The sequence below is a fragment of the Equus caballus genome, chromosome 29 (genome assembly GCF_041296265.1).
Source record: "Equus caballus isolate H_3958 breed thoroughbred chromosome 29, TB-T2T, whole genome shotgun sequence".
Taxonomy (NCBI): Eukaryota; Metazoa; Chordata; class Mammalia; order Perissodactyla; family Equidae; genus Equus; species Equus caballus.
This window is the reverse complement of record NC_091712.1, coordinates 14,576,318-14,591,423: the sequence shown is the minus strand read 5'-3', so window position 1 is coordinate 14,591,423 and position 15,106 is coordinate 14,576,318. Positions and strand designations below refer to the sequence as shown.

At 39.9% G+C, this 15,106-nt stretch overlaps 1 protein-coding gene across 6 annotated transcripts in view; it reads right to left on the bottom strand.

Annotated features, from left to right (window-relative positions):
- The window catches only part of CUL2 (cullin 2), a 98,281-nt gene extending 83,175 nt beyond the window's left edge, over positions 1–15,106 (bottom strand). The window contains exons 1-2 of one of the 6 annotated variants that reach the window (XM_070254649.1): positions 14,702–14,942; positions 14,230–14,297 (exon numbers count right to left, since the gene is read on the bottom strand). The gene's annotated coding sequence lies outside the window, so the exon portion shown is untranslated. Of the gene's footprint in view, positions 1–8,778; positions 8,928–14,229; positions 14,298–14,701 lie in introns of all 6 variants that reach the window. The other 5 variants (XM_070254648.1, XM_023631882.2, XM_070254650.1 and 2 more) reach the window with 5 other exon arrangements.

Sequence of the window (15,106 nt, the reverse complement as noted above, 5' to 3'; positions counted from 1 at the left end):
AGAAAATTACAGGTCAACATCCCAATGAACTCAGATGCAAAACAATCTTCAATAAAATATTAGCAAACTGAATTCAACAATACATTAAAAGGATCATACACCAGGATCAAGGGGGATTTATTCCAGGGATGCAGGGATGGTTCAACATCCACAAATCAATCAATGCGATACACATTAACAAAATGAAGGATTAAAATCATATGATCATCTCAATAGGTGCAGAAAACGCATTTGACAAAATTCAACATCCATTTATGATAAAGACTCTCAACAAATTGGGTATAGAGGAAATGTACCCCACATAATAAAGGCCACATATGACAAGTCCACAGCTAATATCATACTCAAGGATGAAACAATGAAAGCTTTTCCTCAAAGATTAGGAATAAGACAAGAACACTTCTCCTGCCACTTTTATTCAACATAATATTGGAAGTCCTAGCCAGAGCATTTAGGGAAAAAAGAAGCAATAAAAGGCATCCAAATTGGAAAGGAAGAAGTAAAACCATCACTATTTGCAGATGACAGGATATTAGAGAGAGAGAAAACACCAAAGACCCCACCAAAAATCTGTTAAAACTAATAAATGAATTCAATAAAGTTGCAGGATACAAAATCAATATACAGAAATCTATTACATTTCTATCCGTTAATAACGAACTATCAGAAAAAGAAACTAGGAGAACAATTCCATTTCTAACTGTATCAAAAAGAATAAGATACCTAGAAATAAATTTAACCAATGAGGACAAAGACCTGTACACTGCAAACTATACAACATTAATGAAAAAAACCGAAGACGAGACAAATAAAAGGAAAGCTATTCCATGCTCATGGTTTGGAAGAATTAATATTGTTAAAACGTCCATACTACCCAAAGCAATCTACAGATTCAATACAATACCTATCAAAATTCCAATGGCATTTTCCACAGAAACAGAAAAAAATGATGCTAAAATTTGTATGGAACAAAACAAAAAACCTAACTGATAGATACAGAGAACAGATTGGTGGTTGCCAGAGGTGGGTAGTGTGCGAAATAGGTGAAGAGTGTCCAAAGGTACAAATTTCCAGTTATAAAATAAGTTATGGGGATGTAATGTACAGCATGGTGACTATAGTTAATAAGAGAGACTAAATCTCACAAGTTCTCAACACGAGAAAAACATTTCGTAACTATGTATGGTGATGGATGCTAACTAGACTTATTGTGGTGACCATTTTGCAATATAAACTGTAAAAATATCAAATAATTATGTTGTATACCTGAAACTAGTATGTTATATGTTAAATACACCTCAAAAATAGAGAAAAGAAAATGTGAAGACAAGCTGCAGCTCGGGAGAAAATACTTGTAAAATATATATCTGAATTAGGACACACACCGTACATATAAAGGATTATATAAAGAACTCTCAAAGCTCACTAAGAAAGAAAACATACAACTCAATTAACAAATGGCCAAAAGACCCAAACAGACAGTTCAGAAATACTGATGGCAAATAAGCTCGTAAAAAGATGCTCAACATCATTAGTCATTAGATATTAAAACCTCAACAAGATACCACTGCATACTTATTAAAATGGCTCAAAAAATCTGACAGTATCAAGCACTGATGAGAACAAGGAGCAACTGAAACTCTCATTTGCTGCAGGTGGAAATTTAAAACGAAATAACCACTTAGGCAGTTCTTATTAAACATACACTTTCCATGTAACTCAGCAATCCCATTTCTGGGTTTTTATACACGAGAAATGAAGACACATAATTACAAAAAACCTAAACACAAATTTTTAGAGCAACTTTATTCATAACTGCCCAAAAGTGGAAACCCAAATGTCCAACAACTGGTGAATGGAAAAAAAATGTGCTGCATTCAAACAACGATATACTATTCGGCAACAAAATGGAACAAATTACTGATGCATGTCCAACAACGGATGATTCTCAAAAGCGTTGTGCTAAGGGAAAGGAGAGAGACTCATTAGGCTACATATTGCATGATTCAATTTATACGACATTCTGGAGAAGGCAGAAATATAGGGACATACATCAGATCACTGGTTGTCAAAGAAGCAATAGGAAACTTTTGGGTGATAAAATATTCTATATCTTAATTGTAGTGGTGGTTATATGACCATATAAATGTGTCTAAGTTCAAACAACTGTGTATCTTTCACAGGGTGAATTTTACTATGCGTAAGTTAAACCTCAATAAACCTGACCCTTCAAACCAACTTGTCCATCCTTTTCCAGTATCCCACATCTCAGTAAACGATACTGTCATCCACCTTGCTCCTCAAGCTGGAAACTTCATTAATCATTCTTGATTTCTCTCCCACTCTCCTCTACAAATCAATGCAACCAATCAGGAAGTCCTGTCAACGCTGTGTTCTAACTACATCTCGAATCCATCCACTTCCTCCCATTCCCACTGACATCACCCTAAGCCAAACCACCACCTCTTAACCGGCCACTGCCACCGCCTCCTGAATGACCTGCCCGTAGCCTCTTTTGACCCCTGGATACATTCCACATACCCTGGCCAACCTAAGCTTTTCAAGATGCAGGTGTGATTATATCACACCCTCTGCTTAAAATTCTTCAAAGACTATAACTTATAATCACTAGTATGTATCAAATATTTTATTGTTTAAGGAAAAATATAACTCTGTGCTTTTTTAATTTATCACTCTGACAGCTTTCCCATTAACGTGAGTAAATATTTTACTAATATTCTGACCACAAAGATTTTAAAATCAGTTACCAGTTCTAAGAGAAGAGCTAGCTAACCTCAGGTAACAAATGAGAATAAAGCATCAATCAGGAAAATCAAGTTAATAAGCTGTCTAGATTTCTAACAGAAATGTTCTAAAATCACTCTTGCTTTTCAAGTTTTTCCCCTCACTACACACACTTCACTCCTCAGAAAACTGAAAGCTGACCTATCAATAACCTTCTTTCCTTTCTCCTGAGAATCTTAACTTTCCAATGAGTTTCAGGTTTCTGAGGTTGAGAGAGACCATCAAAACAACATGGTACTGCCCCAAAGTATGACGTGTTAACACAGCCTGACAAAATTCCTACCCAAAAAGACATTTTAAAAAACAAAGTTAGGGGCCGGCCCCGTGGCCGAGTGGTTAAGTTCACGTGCTCTGCTGCGGCAGCCGAGGATTTCGCCGGTTGAGATCCTGGGCACGGACATGGCACCATACATCAGGCCATGCTGAGGCGGCGTTCCACATGCCACAACTGGAGGGACCCACACCTAAAAATATACAACTATGTACCAGGAGGCTTTGGGGAGAAAAAGGAAAAATAAAATCTTTAAAAAAAAAAGTTACTAGTAATCGCAGAAATAAAAAAGATATAACTTTGCCACGGTCAGCTGGATTTCAACTTGGAGTGATACTGTTCTTCCCTTCAACACTTTTCATACAAAGAAATGATTTGGATCGTTACACTTCAACAGGTAAAGCAGTTAGAGAATCTCAAAACATTCCATATGAAGTAAAGAACTGAAGTTGGTACACAATTAAATATTTTATTTGAAGTATAAACTATTTTAGTAAAATGTATACCATGTTTAACATACTGATGAGTTTGACTACAGCTTAACTCCTGATACATGTTTTGGTGTACTACATTTCAGTTGCCTTCCAAAAGTATAATTATCAAAAATGCAAATGGCTAAACATTTAAAATTGTGATTCTCTTTTTAGTAAAAAACAAAACAAAACAAAATACTGATGCTAAGTTTTGATTTCAGAAGTGATCATTACTGGCAATAAAAATTTAGCCATTCCAAAATTACCAATAAATAAAATACTGGACCTAAATTAACTTCAGATAAGTCAATATACCATAATTTCTAAACTGACATTCAGGGGGCCAGCCTGGCGGCATAGTGGTTCAGTTTGCACATTACACTTTGGCAGCCCAGGTTCACAGTTTCAGATCCAGGTGCGACCTAGCACTGATCATCAAGCCATGCTGTGGCAGTGTCCAACATAGAAAATAGAGGAAGACTGGAACAGATGTTAGCTCAGGGACAGTTTTCCTCAAGCAAAAAGAGGAAGATTGGCAACAGACGTTAGCTCAGGGCCAATCTTCCTCACCAAAAATAAAAATAAAATAACATTCAGTGGACTTAGAGCAGGTTATATTCTAAATACACAAAATAAGGAAAATGTTTAAGACCCAATAAACAGCATTATTAACTTTGCAATATTTTCCATTTCCAAAACTGCTTCTGGTGCACACTGACCAAAAATGCTACCATGATTTTACATGAAAATAATCTCCAAGAATGCATCTAAACGCTTTCATCTACCGTATCAACGAGTGAGCCATTAGCTAAAGTCAAGAGGTATCTTTGTTATCTGGAGGCTCAGGGTACAGTGCTATTTGTTGTAGTAAGATTTGACCCACCGAGCTCCAAATACTCCACAAATGTCACTTTCATCATATGACTTCCCTAGATAAGAATTTCTCGTACATATAGTATGTTTTAGAGAGGAAAAAAAGGGAGGAAGTTGGTGGAAAAAACAGTAAAGAGAAATACAGTAGTCTGTCATCAGTCCCAGCTGGCAAACCGTGTAGCACAGGAAGAAAATCTTAAAGTCTCAAAAAAAAGGGAGGGGGAAAGTGGAAAGTAGGGAGTGTATTTCCACTACAATAAGGAAGTTACAGAAGGCATTTGCTTCTAAAATAAGCCCACTTGGCCAGAATTAAAGACCCTTCTCTCCTCGGTGATCTTCAGATTCTCCCACAAGTCTGTACAGACTGTACTCCAAGTTTTTACATTGCTTTCATCAGCCTAAAGTTTAATGTCTTCATTTGCTTTCTTTTTTTCTTTTTTTAATAATGTAGGGAAGGAATTTAAGACATCAACTAGCCTTAAAAACAAATATTCTCATATGTATCTCAGATGAACCAGAGAACCTGAATTTGTCCGAGTCCCCAGGAGTGGGCAAGCCCACTCCAGCATGCATGCTAGACAAAGCTGCGAGCAATCAGCCTCTTCACAAATAATCCAAACAGGAAGAACACACTTTTTTCTAGGCCTGGTCTTCAACTCAAACGCTAAAAAGGGTTACTCCAAGCACCCTCTCTCTGCACTAGCCAATGACTTCCAGTATTTATTATCCCATTCTTTGGAGAGCTAAACTAAATAAAATAATCTAAAAACCCTGGATTTAAACCTTTTCTCACAAATATAAGGCTGAGATGCTAAGATCAGTGACAACTTCCTTTGCTCTGTCTGAGTCTCTGTCTTTCTTTTCGTCATGGGGTTACATCACTTTTATGGAGGAGGGAGATGTCACTCCAACCAGTTTCCAGTGGTTTTGTTAACTGACTGTGATAAAGTCCAGAGTCCCTACCTCACCTTCCAATTCTTATCAACTTTATTACTATTTTTCAACTGGTCCTTTGTGCCAGACAAAGTAATCTATTCGCCAACTTCTATAAAATACACTAATTTCCACCCATGTCCTGGCACTACTACAGAAGACACAGAGGTGGCAGAATAAAAAAAGACGATACGTATCAGCTTTGCTGACCAACTCCTGTTTAAAATCCCAAAGACAGTTTTCAGTATGAACAACACAACCTCTTACAATGCCATTCTTTCACTTAAGTGTCCCTTAAGGTAAAGAATAAAGGCAACCCAACATAGCAAGTTATAAAAATAAATGTGACATAATGACACGCATTTTCCCATGGGAGGGACACCGAGCAGGATGTACTCTGCCCTTTCTTTACCATCATCATAACAACGTCTAATTACAGAACTGTGAATAATAACAATAATAGGAGCAAGCCTTTATCAACTGCATATATTCCAGAAACCATGCCAAACACATTATATACATTATCTCATTAATTCCTCAGAATAACCCTAAGACGGCAACTATTATGCTCCCTGCTTTAAAGATGAAGAGACTGACATTTAGAAAATTAAGGTAAAATACACATAGCTATTAATTAGCAACCCTGGAATTTGAACTGGGATCTGTGTGGCTTGAAGGAAGCTCTCATCCACTGCCTCTACTGCCTTTCTACTATTTGCCATTGTGGAAACTAGAATTGGCCCAGAGCAAATGGATGGATGACAGTGCAGCCCACAGGAAGAAAGCAAGTCCCACGCAAAACTCTGAGTGTCTTAGGCAGGCTGAGGAAGCTTCTGCTGATGGCAAAACATAAAAAAAAGAAAAAGAAAAAAAACTTTTCAAAAAGGAAAAGGTTGTGAACCAAGAAACTAACACTCTAAATTGGCTCTGTCAGTGACACTAGTTGCTGTTTCATTCTTCCCATTTGCACAACATAAAAATAGTATAAAAGACAATATTTATGAATATATTTCAAGTGTGCTGGACAATGCTAAGATGATGAAGCATTATTTTCTACTCTTTTCTGTAATTTTACTTTTCCATCCAGGCTTTTGAATCTAATGAAGACTAAAACTTTACTGTTGCCTTCACTCCTTCTCATACTTTATTACCATATTACCTATTGAAAAGGCTTTCTTTCATTCCACTTTTCTCACAAGCGGTTCGTTTTAATGTTTATCTGTTTCAGATAGGAAAATAGGTAACCCCTTTCATCACAGTGCCATACCATTTCCTTCATCCTAGATTATCTTCTAACTGCTCTTTTTTTTAGCCCTCTAAAAATTAACTTCCAAGCTAGCCAAAGTGTGGAGCTATTTATCCATAAGTGCCAACATAAAGCCACCTACTGATAAGCCAAGCAAAAGCACTGTCCTTATTGGCACTATATACAAAAATTAACTCAAAACGGATCAAAATTTATATTTAAGAGCTAAAATTATAAAACTCTTAGAAGAAAACACGCGCAAAAAGCTTTCTGACATTGAATTTACTAACGATTTCTTGGATGTGACACCAAAAGTGCAGGCAACAAAAGAAAACATCGATAAACTGGTCTCCATCAAAATCAAAAACTTTCACACAACAAAGGACACCACCAACAGAGTGAAAAGACAGTCCACAGAATGAGAGGAAATATTTGCAAATCATTTATCTGATAAGAGATTAATATCCAGAGTATATAAAGAACTACACCTCAACAACAACAAAAAGCCCAATTTGAAAATGGACAAAGGACTTGAACAGACAATTCTCCAAAGAGATACAAATGGCCAATAAGCACATGAAAAGATGCACAACATCACAAACCATTAGGGAAATGTAAAACCAAACCACAACGAGATACCACTCCACACCCAGTAAGATGGCTATCCTAAAAACAAACAAACAAAAAATGGAAAATAACTAACGTTGGCAAGGATGTGGAGAAATTGGAACCCTTGTGTGTTGCTGGCAGGAATGTAAAATGGTGCAACCACTATGGAAAACAGTTTAGTGGTTCTTGAAAAGCTAAATACAGTTCATCATGAGTCCAACAACTGCACTCATAGGTATATACACAAAGGAGTTGAAAGCAGGGATGTACATTCTTGGGCTCCAACGTACATTGCAGCATTATTCAAAACAGCCAAAAGGTAGAAACAACTCAAGTGCCCATCAACACAAGAATGGATAAGTAAAACGTGGTATATAAATGAAATACTATTCAGTCATAAAAAGGAATAAAGTTTTGATACAGGCTACAACATGGATGAACCTTGAAGAAAGTACGCCAAGTCAAATAAGTCAGACACACAATGACAAATACTGTACAATCCTACTTATATGAGGTACCTACTACAGGCAAATTCATAAAGACAAAAATAGATTAGAGGTTACTAGGTACTAGCAGGAGGGGGAGTTTGAGTTAACTTTTGTATATAGTGCCAATAAGGAGAGTATCTTTTGCTTGGATTATCAGTAAATGGCTTTATGGTGGCACTTACGGATAGACAGCTTAATGCTTGCAGTTTCTACTTGCAGTAATGAATAAGTTTTAGAACTAGATAGTAGCAGTGATTGTGACGACATTAAGAGTGCAATGAATGCCAGTGAATCATACATTCAAAAATGGTTAAAATGGCAGATTTTAGGTTACATATATTTTACCACAATTTAAAAAATACAAAAAAAGAAAAAAAGCACTGTCCCTATTCTAAGGACTTAAAATCCAGATGACATGGACAACAAAGTTCTGATGCAACAGAAAGTATCTGAATCTCAGTGCAAAGCGCTCTCTAAAGAACTTTAAATGGATGCTTACTGATCAAAACAATACTTGGAACTATGAAGACAAAACGTCATTATTTTTGGTTGAGACAGACTTTTACCAAATAAGAGAGAAATATTTTGAGAGCAAGCTTAAAATTCTTTTTTTTTAATTGCTTTTTCTTCCCAAATCCCCCCAGTACATAGTTGTATACTTTAGCTGTGGGTCCTTCTAGCTGTGGCATGTGGGACGCTGCCTCAAGATGGCCTGATGAGTGGTGCCATGTCCGTGCCCAGGATCAGAACTGGTGAAACCCTGGGCCACCAAAGTGGAGCGTGCGAACTTAACCACTCGGTCACGGGGCCGGCCCCTAAAACTCTTCTTAAGGATCAGGACTACTTGGGGATATTTTTCTTGTCATGTCATTCACTATTCTGGTAACTTCATACCACTTCCATGATTATTATGACTATTAGAAAAGTATGCTCCATTTCTGTTAGAAAATAGCAGTTATAACTAGAGGGGAATGGCTAGCATAAACTCTACAGTGTTGGACTGAAATCAGAATTATCAGTATAAACTTGTGGTTAACACACACACACAGATGTTACATATGCAGGGACTAGTATACATACATATATTTCTAGCTTTGTCCACTGAGAAGGCCTGGGAGCAATGACACCCCAGTAGCAATGAGCACACGTAGCATCCAGATCTTGGTTTCTAAATACCAGTCTCCAATAGAAGGAACCAGAGCTCCTTGGAGAAGTGATCGATTCCAGGGCTGCAGTAGGGAAGATACAAGATGAGCCTGGAACCTCTTATGGTGCCAGAAAATAGAAAGAGCTTTCCTCCAGACATGAGGATGGGGGCATGTGGAAAAGACAAAGAGCCGACCTGACGGCAATAGCAGAACAACCTGAACAACAAAATAAACAATAGTATTAGACCATAAACCACAGAATAAAACAAGTTCTATGACAATACTGATAATAAACAAATTACTAAATAAATAAGGAGAAGGGACGGGTCTTCCCCAAAGAAGAATCTCAACTAATAAATGTAGAAGGAAATGAGAAAAATATAAAATCACCATCAGGCAAACACCACTATTGGAACTGTTACAGGCAAGATCTACCAAAGAATGCTGAAATAAGTGGGCAAAAGTTTGAGCAGAACAGGGCATCTGCAGTTTCAAAGAACTTCCCCAAGATATCTAGTACAACAAAGAGAAAAACAGTAACCTTCAAGCGTAGAAATTTGACAGACACGACCTTAACCACATGAGGATTAACATCATCTCAAATGGGATATACTGACATCCTATATCTTGCGATATGATGCTCTGAGTAGGACTCAATACTCACTGAGCAGGACTCAGCATCACTTCTCCAGTATTTTTGCATAAAATGCATAATCTCAATCTAATCATGAGAAAATATCAGACGAACCCAAAATGAAAAACAATCTACAAAATAACTGACCACACTCATCACAAAGGTGAAGGTCATGAAAGATTAGAAAAGACTCTCACAGATCAGAAGAGACTAGGGAGACACAACAACTAAACGCAATGTCTGATCCTGAATTGAATCCTGAAACAGAAAAAGGATATTAGCAGAAAAACTGGTGAGATTCAAATAAGGTCTGTAGCTTAGTTAACAGATTTTTCCGATGTTAATTTCTTGGTTTTGATCACCGCGTTTAGTTACGTAAGTTGTTAACATTACGGAGAGCTTGGTGAAGAGTACACCTGAGTTCTCTGTACCATTCTTGCAACTTCTTCGTATGTCTAAAATTATTTCAAAATAAAGAAAAAAACTGTTTTAAGTATCCTGTACTTTCTCTCCTTCAACTCAATTAAAACAAAGTTGAGAAATTCAAGAAATACACAGGGTAGGGGGCCGGCCTGGTGGCACAGAGGTTAAGTTTGGACGTCCCGCTTCTCAGTGGCCCGGGGTTCACTGGTTCGGATCCCGGGTGTGGACACGGGACCGCTTGGCAAAAGCCATGCTGTGGTGAGCGTCCCACATATAAAGTAGAGGAAGATGGGCATGGATGTTAGCTCAGGGCAGTCTTCCTCAGCAAAAAGAGGAGGATTGGCAGTAGTTAGCTCAGGGCTAATCTTCCTCAAAAAAAAAAGAAGAAGAAGAAATACACGGTAAATCCAACATTTCATTATTTGAAAAATAACCTACATTAGAACAAGACCTAAGTCATTGAGTTAATAGATACTTATCTACTATAGTCCAGACTTCTACCAGGTGCTAGACATGTTGCCTTCAAGAAGCTTACAGCTGGTGAGAGAAATAAAAATAATAAACTGTCAACCCGACTGATGAAAAAAATCTCACACACACAATCAGGTCATAATCCAATGATTAAATAATAACAGTACCATCATTTATAATGTTGAAGTGTATAAATGAAAATCCTTTGGATAACTAAAATCTTCAAATAGGATCTTAACACCCATAGATTTACAGAGTTTAAGTAAGCTTAACACACTCACTACACATACTTCACATGGTAGCATCATACGTCGAAATTAGTGTCTAACACTTCAAAAAGTACTCAAATATCTTCTATCAAAGATTATATTTCCTCAACCTAGAATCTAGCTGCTTACTTTAATCTCAGGGAAAAAAAGAATAAAGTAGAGGTGACAATAACAAAAATGACCACAAAAATCAAACTGAACTAAATGGTTCTTAAATCAAGAACAATCTCAGAAAAAAACAAGTAGATCAATTTATACAGAAAGCATCTGGCTAAAGACAGCAAAGTGAAAAATCACAACGTCAACCAACATGGAAAGCACTCTAAATTCAGTAGAGAACACAATGTCTGGATTTCTAATTCTTCAAAATAATAAAGCTTAAAGTACCTTAGAGAAAACAGTCCATCTCCCCTCCTCCAGGGGACTCAGATACAACTGCACCCCAACAGTTGTTGCAGATGATCTTAACACTACTCATTGTTTCAAAACTTCTAAGAATCAAAGGAATTGCACTGTTCTAGTGTCTCCAACAGGCCTTTCCAAATACAAAGGCTAACACAGGATGAATCTAGATATTCTAGATAGTAACAAGGATTATACTAATATCTGCAATGTAATAGACACATTACTGTTAAGATTCAAACCCAGGCAAACAGCCAGATGATTCTGAACAGATATTTTGATTATTAACTGATTACTGAGAGACAATTCAGTCATATATCTCAAGTATGAATAACTTGTTATAAATCTCATGATAACATTCTAAATTTCTGCTTGTTTTTCCAAGGTTTAACATTACCCAGTCAAAAGCCTTCAAAATGTTAAGATGCAAGGGCTGATTCTGTCATCAATTTACTTGAATTCAACTGATAGTACAGACATGAAACCACTGCTTTCAATAACGATCGAACACTTTTCCAGCATATAAGGAGAACAGACAGGTAAGAAAGGTGGAACACAAAAGAAACACTGCAAACTTCCGTAAAAAGTCTCATGAAAAGTCACAACTGTTTTAACAACTCCACATCTCCAGGTCCCAAACTCAAAGAGGGGAAGGAGCAAGTCAGAACAGGCTGCAGAGCCCAGGGTTTTCTCCTCATCTTTCTACATTCTTTCTTTAGGTGATCTACGCTGGTTCCTAACTTTTAAATACTCTTTAATACTCTAAAAAACACAAGGTGTCAAAGCAAGTCAACTATGCTATCACTTTTGCAGAGTGGGGAAAATATATACATATTTGCTGATGTGTGCACAAAACATATCTTTGGAAGGATATGTAAGAAACTTCTAACACTGACTGGCTCCAACGAAAACTGGGTAACGGCGGGCAAGAAACGGGAGATTTTCATTCTATACCCCATCAAACACTTTAAATTTTGAATCATGTGAATGTAATTTTTATTCAAAATATAATTATAATCAACCAACAGACAAACGAAGACTCCCCATCTCTATCTTTCTCTTCTCACTAGAATTTAAGTCCCATGAAGGCAAAGACTGTCTATTTTTTTCACCACTATATCCCCACTGCCTGGTCCATGGTTGGTGCTTGAAAAATGCTTGTTGAATGAATGAGTGACTCCTTAACCTCTCCCCTAAATTCCAGACTTGCATATCTAATTGCCCACTTCTCACCTCCACCTGGGCATCTAATAGGTCCTACTTAACATGTCCAATCCAATCCCATCCCCATATAACAACTCGCTTCCCTCACTTCTTCCCCATCTCAACACATGGCATCGCCATCCTCCAGTTGAAGCCCAAACCCCAGGAGTCACCCTGTCCCAACCAACTGCACCCTCATCCAAATCACAAGTTCAATAAATACCTTTAACTCCAAACATATCTCAAAATCTGTTTTACTGATTCCAGTCACTACTCTACTCAATCAGCCACAGCCTTCTCACTGGTCTTTCTGCTTCTTTTCTCCTCTTATCCAATCTCCCCCACAGTCAGATTGGAAGTCACACCATATCACTCCCAGCTTTACAAAAACTCCAATAGCTTTTCCATGTACTTCAAGAATAAAAGTCAGAGGCCAGCCCCGTGGCCAAGTGGTTAAGTTAGTGCACTCCTCTGAGGTGGCCCAGGGCTTTGCTGGTTCGGATCCCGGGCACAGACATGACACTGCTCATCAGGCCGTGCTGAGGCAGCGACCCATAGGGCACAACGAGAGGCACTCACAACTAGAATATACAACTATGTACTGAGGGGACTTCGGGCAGAAGAAAGGGGAAAAAAAAAAAAGATTGGCAACAGTTTTCAGCTCAGGTGCCAATCTTTAAAGAAAATAAATAAATACAAGTCAAACTCCTTTGGACAGGAGACCTCAGGTGATCTGGCCCCTGGCTACAACCTACCCCCTTAGCTCTCACCAGGGTGCAACTTCACGAGCTCCTCTCCATTTGCTAAATCCAAGCTTGATACCAACTCTGGGCAGATCCATCTGCTATTCCCTCAGACAGGAACAGTCCTCTGTCAGCCTTCAGAAGGAAGGCTAAGTCCTCCTCACTTTTCAGATATCAGGTCAAAGGTCACCTCAGGCAGGTCTTTCCTGACCACAGCATCTTAAGCAGTCTTCTCCCACTCTCTACCATAACTCCCTATTTGAGTTCCTTCACAGCACTTATGATTCTCTGAAGACACGTTTATTTCCTATTTATTGTTGTCTCTCCCTCCCCCACCAGAATCAAAGCTCCAGGGGGGGCAGAAATTTCATGAGTCTTGTATACCGCTGTATCCCTAAATGCGTACAACGATGCTTGGCCTAGGAGCCAGGTGCTTAATAAATATTCAACCGATAGATAAGGCAAAACTGACTTTAAAGAAGACTCACAATTTAATTTAGTGACAGACAGGTGAGGGTAAAAGACATGGATAAACTATCTCCACATTTATAAAACACCAAAAATCATCACAGGGCAGAGAGTGAAGTAAGAGTATTCAAGACGCATGTGAACATTCAAACACACAGATAAGGAATTTTTCACACACTATGTGCACACACACTGTAGAAATGTTCCCCCAACTTATAAACAGCATCTGAAAAAAAAGGAGTATCTCAAAACACTGGGCACATCTGTCATTTCACCTCTGACTCTTTTGGAAGGGTCTTCCAAACACTGTATTTGGGCAAAAGAGGCAAAGTATAAGCAATTTGTTCAATTGTCTGTCTTGGAAAGGAATGTGATATTTTAAAGAGGCGGGAACAGTCTTTTGAATGTTTTTAAATGTCTATTGCATAGTCAGTAGTCAATCAGAACGAAGTGATTATTTTCCACATTTTACTATGAATGTAGGTCTGGGACAAGTCTAGTTCAAAGATTTTTATACCGTAAAATCAGAGTCTACAGCGAATGTTAACAATTTATATCTCATTATCTTCAAAATTTAAACTCCCAAGATACTGCCCTTCTACTGATAATAGTGATCCAGAGGGGAAAGAAGACTTAGCAACAACAACAGCCTGCAATTCACAGATGTTTTATTTACATGCACGTATTCGTGGGGTGGTAGGGGATGGTCCAGACTCCCCAGTGTATAACTAAGTCCTCTAAAGAGAGCCTGAGGCTCTTATTTCACAGACCCTTAAGGTAGAGATGGATCTAGCATGCCCTTAGGATACCGCTCCCCTTGGCTATCAATCTTCGCTGTCTGCGAAAACAAAAGTGAAAATACTCGTGGGAAGGACGTACGAGACTGATGGCCCCCACCCGCAAACACACAGAGTTGTGGATCCATGTGAGCCCGTAAATAAGCAGAGGAGTGCACGCACTCTCGCCTCCCTCGTTCGGAGGAAAATGGGGCCGAAGGAGGGGCGGCCAAGGCCGGGCTGGGAGGCCCGGGATCCGTCCAGGGGGCGTCCGGGCTTCGGAGCCAGCGCTCCGGGGAGCCGGGCTCACTCGCACGACACCGTCTTCCCGGCCGCCCCCTCCACCCCTCGCCCTCCCCCCGCTCGCCCCCAACTCCTTCCCTCCGCCCCGTGCCCGCCACCCAGGAGCCGGGAAGGGAAGTTTCCCGGCGCCCGCAGCCCGGCCCCCGACCCTCGGCGGGGTTACCTGCTGCAGAAGCGGGACAAGGGGCAGGGGACAGGGGAGGGGGCGGCCCGAAGGCGTGGAGGACGAGGCCCCGGCGAGGAGGGTGGGCGGCGGCGGCGGCGGCGGCTGTCAGCTGGCGTCCTTTGCTCACAGCGCTGCCATTACTGTGGGCCGAGGCCGCCTCCCCGCCGGCCACGGCCATCGGGCCCGGAGCGCGGGGGGGCCCAGTCGGCTCCGCGCCGACTCACCTGCCGCCGCTCCCGGCTGGGCCGCGCCAGTGCGGGCCACGGGCTGGCCACGGCGCCGCGAGACGGCCGTCCCCCGGGGCGCCCGGCGCCGCCGCACCCGCTCCGAGCTTCCTTCCGCGGCCCCCAGCCCCGCGGAGCAGTGGTAGAGTCCGTGTACGGCAAGCGCAGGGAGCCCTGC